The sequence below is a fragment of the Artemia sp. Qi Xiang Cuo genome, chromosome 19 (assembly GCF_049724085.1).
Source record: "Artemia sp. Qi Xiang Cuo chromosome 19, ASM4972408v1, whole genome shotgun sequence".
Classification (NCBI taxonomy): Eukaryota; Metazoa; Arthropoda; class Branchiopoda; order Anostraca; family Artemiidae; genus Artemia; species Artemia sp. Qi Xiang Cuo.
This window is the reverse complement of record NC_142812.1, coordinates 48,316,685-48,328,799: the sequence shown is the minus strand read 5'-3', so window position 1 is coordinate 48,328,799 and position 12,115 is coordinate 48,316,685.

Below are 12,115 nucleotides of genomic sequence, written 5' to 3'. Positions count from 1 at the left end.
GGGAGGATCTTACTCTTTTTCATGGGAGTCCTGACGGCAAATTTTTTCTCGTGCTATTCTAGGCCCCGCATTACTGTTTTAGTTTCACTCACTCCATTGGCGAAGAAATTCCCATCATCCACAAAAGCCTCAGACTTGAGAACTAAAGTTGGCAGTACTCTGATACCCGTTATTCTGGCTTCTATGTATTTTATCAACGGGTTGAGATAGATCTCGAACAGAAATGAAGAGCTTGGGTCACCTTGCCGGAGGGATAGTTCAAGGGGGAATTTCTCAGTGAGGCTTCCGTTTACGACCACTTTCGCCACTGCGCCACGGTATAGGTTCTTGTAAAAAACGACAAATTCACCACAAAACGAATACTTCACCGTCATCAGTTCCCATAGGACTTCCCGGACTAACGAGTCGAAAGCTTTGATTAAATCAACGCATGTTAAAACCCATTTGAGATCACTTTCCGATATTTCTTCTCTTCTAAGGAACAAGTTCCGTAAAATTGCAAGAATATGTTGGACTTTTCGACCCTTTATGCCCCCATGTTGGGTCTCACCCAGAATCTTTTCCATCAGCCTTCTGAGTCTGTTCATGAGTACTCTAGAACATAATCGGGTATCAGAGGGAAGTAGAGAGATGGGCCTCCAGTTCTCGATATGTTGTATGTCTTCCTTTTTTGGCACTAATGTGATGATCGCTAGGGTCTGATCCGGTTTCCCCGCTTACGCATCATCTTGTTCATTGCTGATAACATGATTTCCGAGATTTCACTGAAAATCACTTTGTAAAAATCGTAGCTTAACCATCTCTTCCTGGGGTTTTCCCTGTTTTAGTAGAACTTAAAGTTTGTTTTAGTTCATCTTCAGTTATGGGCTGACTTAAAGTTTCATTCTCGTCCTTTGAAACCTTTCGCTTCACTTCAAAATTAACAAAAGCATTTGCCTCTCTTGCTCCTTCTTTCAATTTATATAACTCTGAGAAGAAACCGTATACCGTGTTTTTTTTTAGTGATCATCTGTTATCTTTCAATCATATATTTTTATTCTGTCAATTTTGCTTTCTTCTCGTTCCCTTTTAGCTTTCAAGATTGTCGCCAGGCTTATTTGTTCTCCCTCATATAAATTGTTTAAAAGATTTTTTACTGTCCAGTTTTCAATTTTTTTCTGCTTGATTTTCTTTAATTGTCGCCTTATTTCATGGTATTCAAAAATCGGATCACCCATATTTTGGTCTATTTCATCTTTCAGTTTGCTAAGGACTTTTCTTAAAAATCGTTCGTGGGCTAACCGCTCTCTTTCGCTTTCCTTTTGAAGGTATTTTAGAAAATTTACGATCTGTTCTTTAAATTTAATCCATGATGTTAGGTGGCTTTTGTCTTGTTGTCGTTCTGTGAGTATTTTACGGATGTTTTATCAGATTATTTCTTTGTTTCCTTTATCCTTGATAGTATCAGGGTGTAGTTTCCAATACGGAGCTCTCCCGAAACTTGTTTTCCTATTTACATCCCCTATACTTGCTCGGACCGCGTAATGATCAGAGAATAAAACGTGCTCATGCTGAATGGAATTTACAGACTTTTCCATGTTCTTGGATATGAAAATTCTATTGATTCTACTTGCTCCTTGGTTTCCGATTCGGGTGAAAGAAAACTCATTCTTTTTCTTTAGAATCCACATGTCTGTTAAATCTTATGCTTTTACCAAGCTTTTTAGATCTTCACTTATTCTCTTTTTGAGACTCGTCCCCGTTCTTGTTTGCACATCCTCTTCTCTGGCTTCGCAATTGATTTTCCCATCAATAATTTATATCCAGTTACAGGGACGTATCTTGGTGTGATATTCTGAATAAAATCAACTCTGATTTGATATTATTACTTCCCGAAGGCATGTGCACCTTTATGAGCGTGATGTTTTCAATCTGGATGCTACATACGGTTCCATCTTCTTCAAATTTGAAGCTCTCCCACTCCACTGCAATATCCTGCTTTAAGAAAAAACCTGTGTCAAAAGATCCACTTGTTGAGAGAAATGCATAACCACTTGCCTCTTTTCCACAGACACGAGAAGTGTCAACCTCCTGGACTGCTAATATATCAAAACCTGATGCTTTCAGATGCTTCGTAAAGACTTCCTGACGTTTTTTTTGCTTTAGCCCGTTTAAGTTCAGGGTTCCAATTGTTAAATTCATTCTAAAATTCTAAAACTGACAAAAAATATATTCGGCCTTTTTTAATTTACTTTTTTATTTTTTTATTTCTTTTTATTTCTTTCCTTTTCCTTTGTTTGACTTGGTTTTGTTTTCTGTTCCTTCTATTTTTCCTTCTTTTACTTGGTTGTTTTCATTACCACCGATGAATACTTCGCTGAGGGTCCTTTTTGGTGTTTGTATCTTTCCTCCTCGATTTTTAACCCCTTCAGATGGTTTTTGGGTGGTAGGGGGTCTCTGATTTCTCTTCTGGACTTCCTCTGGTTTCTTTAGTTGATTCGTTCCATTTTTCTCTTCAAGGTCGTTTTGCACTTTTTCATTTTCCTTAGCTTTCTCTAAATCCTTTTGTACGTTCTATTCTGTGCTCTTTAGAATAAGGTCTACGGCCATCGATGGTGTGAATTTCCTTACTCCATCTAGGGTGCTGCTTGAGCCTGACGACTGACTTACAACAGTCCTAGGCATTCCCCATGGAAAGGGTGTTATCTTTTTTTCTCTCTTTCTCCTCAGTTAGCTTGGCACTGGAAAATGCAGAGATCATTTTCATGGCTAATTTTAAATAAAACTGATGTGGTCAAAAAACTTTTGTAACTAAAAATTATAAATTGGCATCCTGGTATATTCAGGCCTGAAAAACAAATTAGATGGGTCAAAAGTTTGAGAATATTTGTTAAGAGCCATACTTTTGGGAAAAACAAACTATTTATGAGAAGGAAATCATTTTCAAATACATCAGTACTGCAATCACGGTGTCACACTTGTCAGACTTATGAAAAAAAATTGAAGATTTTTAGGTAGTTGCCAAAATATGCTTGCTAGAATGACACTTGAATTTTTAAATGGACCACAAGAACAAATTCAAATGACCAGAGAGCAGTTGGTTCCCCTTCTAAGCAATCCTAGTCCAACAAATTCAAACACAAACGTCCCAGTTTTCATGAAAGGTTCTTTCTCGATATTAAAGCAACTGCAAGAGAAGGGGCTTCTTATGGCAGATAGTAGAGAAATAAAAACTGACATAACCAGGATTTTAACTCCCGGAGAGGAAAATAAAGGATATCATGTAAAAGAAAAAGAACTATTTGTAATTTTTGAAAATGCCTTTAGAAATTTACATATTTTCCCCATGGAACCAAAAGTGAGAGAGCTTATGTTTCAAGTCATACACATGATTTTGCCTTACCAAAATAGAGTGTCACGTTTCCTTAGAAATGAAGATAAAAAATGCTCTTTTTGTTTTGAAGTAGTGGAAGATGGTTTAGACCACCAGTTTATCAAGTGTAATGAAAGTAAGGGAACTTTTCAGTTTGTTTTTGATTTAAGTGAAAAGTGCAAAATTAAAGTTCAAAGTGATGAAGAAAAGAAGAAGCTGGTGAAATTTGACATAAATTCGGATTTGGAAGTGAAAAAGAAAAATTCTCTGTGTTATATTATTGAAAATATGTGTCATTATGTTTTCAGTAGAAGGAAAAGAAAGAAAGTAGTGTGTCTAGAGGGTTTTAAGAGTTTAATTGAGAAGAAAATGGAAGAATTGAAGATAAGAAAAGAGTGGAGAGAGTATTTTTTTGATTTTGAATTATGAATTATTTGTAAATATGGTAGGTGGAAAAAAGATTGAGAAAGTAAGTAGTGCAGCAGAGAGTTTGAGCTTTATATTGGTAAGAGATAGTTTTTTGTGTCAGTGATTGAGAAAACCGTGTTGCCAGTAAGGTAGTTTAATGAAAATTATTGATAATAGTTTTTTTTAATTAGCAGCCAAAAAAGGGAAAAAAAAGGAAAATAGGAAAAAAGGAAAAAAATGAAGTTTAAAAATGGGGTTTGATGGTCATTTCGGCTTATTTGTTTTTCGTAATTATTAGTCTGTTTATTTTTGTGTGTTGTAAAAATAAGCTGAAATGATAATATTAAAGAGTTTTTTTTTGGTTTCTTTTTGTTTTTTTTATTTATTTTTTATTGGGATATTTTTTTTATATTTTTTTATTTTTAGTTGTGGCTTCTTTGCAGAATTGGAATTTGAGAAAATTTTGTCTGTTGTTGTAAATGGCCTCCGCAAGCGGGACTTTCTGTGGAGGGGGAACATCCTCTCTGCAGGAGAGCATTTTATTTTATCGTTAATAAAAATTAAAAATTATTTTAGTAAAAGTACAATAATGCGAAGACCACTCTTTGGCTGCTAATTTTAGTAAAATGTAGTGTAGGTGGCATTTAGATATTTGTATTGTTTAAAAGTAGTTTTTATTTTAATGTTAGTGGCACTGAGAGGAGAGAAGGTGGGATTTAAAATTCTTAAAAAAAAACGAGAATCAACTATTTCCCATTGTTTAACTGTGAACTAACTATAGTATTCTGAATTTTTTGCCGATGATGATTAGGAAATTGGAAACTAATCTAAGCTGATCTGCAAGTGGTGTCAATCTCATTTAATCAATATTAGTTGGGATATGGCAACGTTGACTCCTTGACGATTCATTTCAACATACCCTTATTTTCAGTAATCTTTGAAGAAATAACCATTTGATGTTTATCAAATAGAAGGATGATCGTTTCAATAATGTTCAGTAAAGTAATTATTGATGCAAAAAATCAGAACGCACGGGTACTAACTTTTGGTTTCTCATCAAAAAAAATATTTCAAACTTATGTTTGTCATTTTTAAACAAATAATTTGTTTGCTTTGGATTAAAAAATTTTGGAAGCAATGGGATTTGAACCCACGCCTCCGAAGAGACTGGCGTAATTAAGCCAGTGCTTTAGACCGCTCGGCCACGTTACCTAATATAATGTATTACGGTAATTACTTGGCTTAAAAAAAAACTGTCTTCCTATCTTAGTAACTGAAATAAATGAGCACTTGAACAAGGTCTAGACCTTACTCATCCATCCAGTTCCCTAGGACAAAATTAGTATATCTAATCCGATAATCCGAAAATCAAGTCCAAAATAGAACACAATCAACACCAATAAGCATAGGTCAATGTTCTAAAACCATGCTATAGCACCTTAAACCTAAAAAACATTATATTCCCCTGGTGATCACCACATATTAGGGCTCCTCAGATGAAAGTTCAATGCCTAAATGGTTTTCGGTGCTTAAATTTCATTACCCAGGCAAAATTGGTGCGCCATGCCATAATCTGACTTACCCCTATGTAGTAACACCTATGGAATAACTATAAACAAAATCCAAAATACCCCAAAAATATAAAAAATACCCCCGAAATTTTTTTTTCCAAGTATCCTTAACCAATCTTCATTTAACACTGAGAGCCAAACCCTCAGCCACTTTAACTTAAAATAATTGCATATCACTAGCCATCCCCCAGAACATTTTCACTTTCAAACAAATTCTAAGAAGTAAAATCCAAATATCATACGTTAATCTTTACCTATATGTGTCGCAGTAGGGAAAGGGGTACCAGTCCTGACAGTACATAATTTATGCATGTTTTCATGGTTTTTCTCACTGAGAATGTTTTTTCATGGTTTTTCTCACTGTTCGATGGATGCAAACATTAGTTCACACTAACAATTGATGGATATAGGCATCTGGTTATTGTTTGATCGTTATGTGTGTTGATCAATTTACTTGTTCTTTTCTTGGATGTCAACAGAATTTCACATCAACAATTTCTGGATTATCGAGTCTAATGGTTTTTCTCACTGGGAATGTTTTTTCAGGGTTTTTCTCACTATCATGGATGTCAACAACAGTTGCTGGATGTTTCTTGGATGTCAGCATCTGGTTGGACTACTATGATAACAAGGTTACATCATCAGCTAAGGAAATTATTTTCTTGAATGAGAACATCCGGTTGGAATACTATAGTGTATTACGGTAATTACTTTGCTAAAAAAAAAAAAAAAAAAAAAAAAAAAAAAAAAAAACTGTTTTCTTACTTTAGTAACTGAAATAAATGAGCACTTGAACAAGGTCTAGACCCTACTCATCCATCCAGTTCCCCAGGACAAAGCAGTATATCCAATCCGAAAATCCGAAAATCAAGTCCAAAATAGAACAAAATCAGCATCAATAAATATACGTCAATGTTCCGAAACCAAGCTACAGCACCTTAAATCTACAAAAGCATTATATTCCCAAGGTGATCACCACATATTGGGGCTCATCAGATGAAAACTTATTGCCTAAAAAGGTTTCAGCGTTTGTATTTCATTACCCAGGCAATATGAGCGCGCCATGTCTTAATCTGTCATACCCCTATGTAGTGAGACCTATGGAATAAACATAAACAAAATCCTAAATATACAAAAAATAAAAATATATAACCCAGAAAATTTTTTTCAAGCATCCTTAACTAACCTTCAACTAACACTGAGAGCCAAATCTTCAGCCGATTTAAACACAAATATATAAATAGCACTAGTCCTCCCCCTGGAACAATTTCACTCTAACTAAAATTCTAAGAATTAAATTCCAAATATCAAACCTTGATCTTTACCACATGTGTTGCAACCAACCATAAACTACCGGGAAGATAAACCAGATTCCTTCAACAAGTTACCGTAAAATATCATTCAAGATTTCTTGATAACTTTTATTATACTTTTGTAAAAGCTGATTATACTTAAAACAAAGCTTTTTAAATTACCAATCAAGTTTATTGGCGGAAAAACCTCTTACGATTAGCTTCTTGCTAAGTAACATACATCTATTTCTAAAATCGATGTAATTAGTTCAAATTCTTGCATATCTAAATAGTTGGGAAAAAATACGATGAATATGTTATATTCGAATGAATATTACTTTTTGGAAATGGAAAATTAACTATTTCAAAATTAAAATCATATGTTTTATTGTATATTTTAAAAATTATTGTAATATTAGGTGCCACATTAATCTCTAAATCTAGAAAATGGCCATATTTGCCATTTCCATTACAAGGATTCTAGCTTTAACTCAGGTGGATATATTTTACTTGAAACCTCAAAAAAATTGAAAATATAGACAACAAAAGATAACTGATTGAAAAAATTTCTCCATGAGACAAGATAAATTTGAAATGCAGAAACAAAAATGGAATGCTAACTCCTATTAAGAGATACATATTATGTTTATATTAAGGCGGCTCTCGAATTTGTTCGGTATAAAACACAACTATTACTTGAATAGTGTTATCAAGTCCCCTGTGACAACCCCAAAGGGCCCTTACAGACCCCAAAGGCCCCCTGGGCAATAGAGGCCCCCCGGGCCCCAAAAAGGTCCCCAGGCCCTCCGGGACTCCGGACCTTCATAGGCCTCCTCGGCCCGAAATGCAGATTAGGTTAGGATAAGTTAGGTTTGGTTAGCCTACTTACGCGTGCGTACGTAGGCTAACCTAACTTAACCTAATCTAACCTAACCTAACCTATTATAACCTAACCTATGAAACAGCGGCAAGGTAAATCGCGACAAAACACTACTGAAATATTCCAACTTTTGCATTTCAAAAAAACAAAATGAACTCTGAAACATCAAGAGAATATAACAGTGACAAGGTAAAACACGACAAACACTACTAAAATATTTCAACTCTTACATTTCAATAAAAAAAAATCGAAATGAACTTTGAAACATCAAGAGAATGTAACGAAGACAAGGTAAACAATGACAAAACACTATTGAAATATTGCAACTCCTACATTTCAACAAAAAAATATCAAAAATTAATTTTTAAACATTAAGAGAATGCAACAGTGACAAGGTAAAACCACGACAAAACACAACTGTAATATTCCATCTCTTGCATTTCAATGAAAGAAATCCAAAATCAACTTTGAAAAATCAAGAGAATGTAACTGTGACAAGGTAAACCATGACAAAACAGTACTGAAATATTCTAGCTCTTACAATTCAATGAAAAAAAAAATCTAAAATGCACTTTGAAACATCAAGAGAATGCAACAGTGACAAGGTAAACCATAACAAAGTCATAACTGAAATATTCCAACACTTACATTTCAACGAAAAAAAGTCCAAAATGATCTTTGAGACATCAAGAATATGTAACAGTGACAAGGTAAATCACGACAAAACACTACTGAAATATTCCAACTCTTGTATTTCAACGAATGAAATCTAAAATGAACTCTGAAAAATCAAGAAAATGTAACAGATATATGATAAACCACAACAAACCACCACAGATATAAACCAACTCATCCATTTCAACGGAAAAAAAACAAAATGAATTTTGAAACATCAAGAGAATGTAAGAGTGACAAGGTAAACCAGTATAAAATACTATTGAAGTAATCTATTTCTGACATTTCAACAAAAAAATCTAAAATGAATTTTGAAACATCAAGAAAATGTAACATTGACAAGATAAACCATGACAACACTACTGAAATAATCTAACTCATCCATTTCAATGAAAAAATTCCCAAATAAATTCACAAAAATCATGAAAATTTAGAATCAACATTGTAAAGAAGTACAAACATGATAATGTAAACCACGAGGCAACAGAACTTAAATATTCCAACTCCTACATTTCCAGGAAAAAAAACCAAAACGAACTTTGAAACAACATCAGAATGTAACAGGGACTAGGTAAACCCCAACAAACACTACTGAAATTTTCTAACTTTTTCGTTTCAATGAAAAAAATTCAAAATGAACTTTGAAACATCAAGAGAATGCAACAGTGACATGGTAAACCACGACAAAACACAACTAAAATAATCTAACTCTTGCATTTCAACAACAACAAAAAATCTATCATGAACGTTGATACATCAAGAGAATGTATCAGTGATAAGGAACAGTGAATGTAACAGTGACTAGATAAACCACAACAAACGCTACTGAAATATTCCAACTCTTACATTTCAAGGAAAGAAAAAATCTAAACTGAACTTTGAAACATCATGAGAATGTAACAGTAACGAGGTAAACCACAACAAATGAAATATTCCAACTCTTACATTTCAATGAAAGTAATCCAAAATGAACTTCAAAGCATCGAGAGAATGTAACGGTGACAAGGTAAACCACGAGAAAACACTATTGAAATAGTCCAACTCTTGCAAATCAATGAAAAAGATCCAAAATGAGCTTTGAAACATCAAGAGTAACAGTGACATGGTAAACCATGACAAAACACTTGAAATAATCTAACTCTTCCTTTTCCATGAAAAGCAGTGGTCTTATCTAACTATCAAAAATACTCTTGGTTAATTTAATATCATTTAGGCCGAAGACTTGGTTCAAAGACTTACATTCCTATTCTTCCAATTTTTTTTCACCAGTAAAAAACCCCTACTGCATTAGCTATTCTACCTTCGACATCTAAATGGCAGCAATCTTCTTTACTAATAGCTTTGTTAGAACTTAGTTTGTTCTTTACTATGAAAAACATACTTGTACTATCTTAAATTTTAGTTACTATGTGCCGTGGTTTGTTCTTTCCTAGGTTTCAGCTATATTCGATGCAACTTACTTAGTCCCAAATTATAACGACTTATATTAATCCATTATGGATTTCTTATAATGTCTTGTCAATAAGATAAGGGTTTTTAACATTGCATTCACTTATTACGTTATATATATTTACAGTCTACGGTTATGACGTCATTAATAAAGTCTACACATGAACATGTAATTTTTTGTAAAACTAATTCTTTTTAAAACTTTTTTTTTGTAATTGAAAAAGAGACTAGATCTAGTTACTTTCTTCAAGATGTGCCGTTAAATAGGTCTATATGATTTTCCAGTGTCCAGCTAGCTGAGCAGAAAAACAAACAGAAACAAAAAGATGCCAGTTGATGCAGAATATCGTAGTTCAAACCACGTTTCTTGTTTTTAGCGGCAACATATTTACGCAAACTTGTTTTAAAGCCAATTATTGTATTTCTTGCAGAAACTCTTTGAGACCCAAGGGGCTGTTTACGTGTTTTATTATATGACTGGAAAAGGGGTTTAAGGTTTATTTCAGGGAGTAATAAAGTATCAGCTTTTATTTTCAGAAAGCCGAAAAATGACTCGCTTATTCTTAAATCACCGGAATCTCTGTATAAAGCTATACCTAAATGTTTGTATTTATTAAGTTCAACAGTTTCTCTGTAGTGCTGGACAATACCTTTGTCATGCGAAATTGGCTAGATTGATTAAACAAACTAGTATGGTCTGAGTTTTCAAATATGCGCTCTGCAACGTTAGAGTCAAAATTTTCTGTTTTTTTCGTTTTTCAAGTGTATTATTAATTGAACTATAGTGCTGAGTTAAAATTTGACAGGTAGGACAGTACGCTCATCTTTGATAAAGCTTATAGTGAATTATGCAAGCAGATGAAAACAAAACACAAGGGTGATTCCCTGTTGATGAAGTCGATGCAGAATATCGAGGTCGATGCAGAACATCGTGGAAATGACGTCAAATACATCCTTTATTCTCATCATGAAAATTTTGCTGCTTAAACTAAGCTATTCAAACAGGCTAAAGGACATTTTGACTTCTGATATTTTGATCATGTACAAATATCTCCCTGTCAATGCAGAATATCGTACAAATATTTGACAAATTGGGGATTTTTTTCAAGGCTATAGCAAATTTTGGGGGCTCTGCATTCATCAAGAAGTAAAATTTTTATTTGAGTAGGTCCCTTGGATTCGAAATACTTGATATTGAGGATCTTTTGTAGGCGTCTTTTCAATAATTGTAAACAGCTAAGTTGTTTTCCGCTTCTTCTTCTATAAAATATAGAATATAGTTAGCTCCGTTTTATTTCGTCTAACAAACTTTTTAGGTTAGAAGGATCTCTGGGTCGTAAGACAAAGTTCTTCCCGTGAGGGCAAATAATGCAAACTCGAACTTAATAACATCTGTCACAAGATTTTGTAGTGACATGATATTTGTATCGAGTGATACCATGGTCAGGCTCGTGTCTGTCACCATGCGGTCCACTTCATTCGTTACATAATTTCTTACGTTTACAGTTTTTGAGATTTTCTTGGATATAATTTCAATTTTATCTCTCTGGTAATTTTCTGCACTGGCTTGTATCTTCTGAGCGTGTAATGTTACGTTCATGGCATTATTCAAATTTTTTCTATTTCCCTCAGGCTGTTTAGGTCTTCCTCCGTTGTCAAACTAAAAAGGCGGGAGGCGAGTTCTCCGATGATGGGAATGAGGCCTGTAGAATTGCGGTATTTATTTTTTCGAAAGAGTACTTCAAAAATCTTCGTGGTACTTTGTTTAAATTTTTGTATTTCCCTATTAAATTATTCAAATAAGGCTTGTAGTCTTTGTCTATTTAATATTAAGAAGGCTTGATGATTTGAAAATTTTGGAAGTGTTTCTCATTTAGATTGGGTAGTGGTTGTTCGTTTATCCTTGCGTAATTTCCATCATAAGGTTTTATTTTCCTTGAAGTCAGTAATTTATGGTTTTGTGTGGATTTCATCGCAGTAGAGTCTCTCGATAAGTATTCAATATTATCCGCTGATCTTTTCCTCTGTCTTCCTTGGTGCTCGTCCCAAGTGCCATGTCAATTTCTGCCATTTTTTCATCAAAGTCATCTATTACGAATTTTGATTTTAGTTTGGGGACAATTGAAGTTGGAAACTCTTTATTATCTTTACTGTGCATTATTTTATTGGCCTGTAATCCTTTGGACGATCTTAGAAATTGAAATATCGATTCTTTGAGTTCATTCGTTTTTTTTCGAGTCTTGTTACTTGTTGAAGCAAGGTCTCAAAAGGTTTGGGGTCTAATTTCATAAAAATCTTCCATGTAACATGGCTAGATAGCAATGAATTTTTATGCTTGATTATTACTCCATGTTTTACAATATCTTGGGCTACTGCGTGAAAAACGAGGATTATGATGATATTCTTAAGCTTCTTCTTATTCTTTGTTTCTAGAATTAATTTATCATTAATTTTACTAATCTTTGCAAAATTCGTTTGTTTACTACTT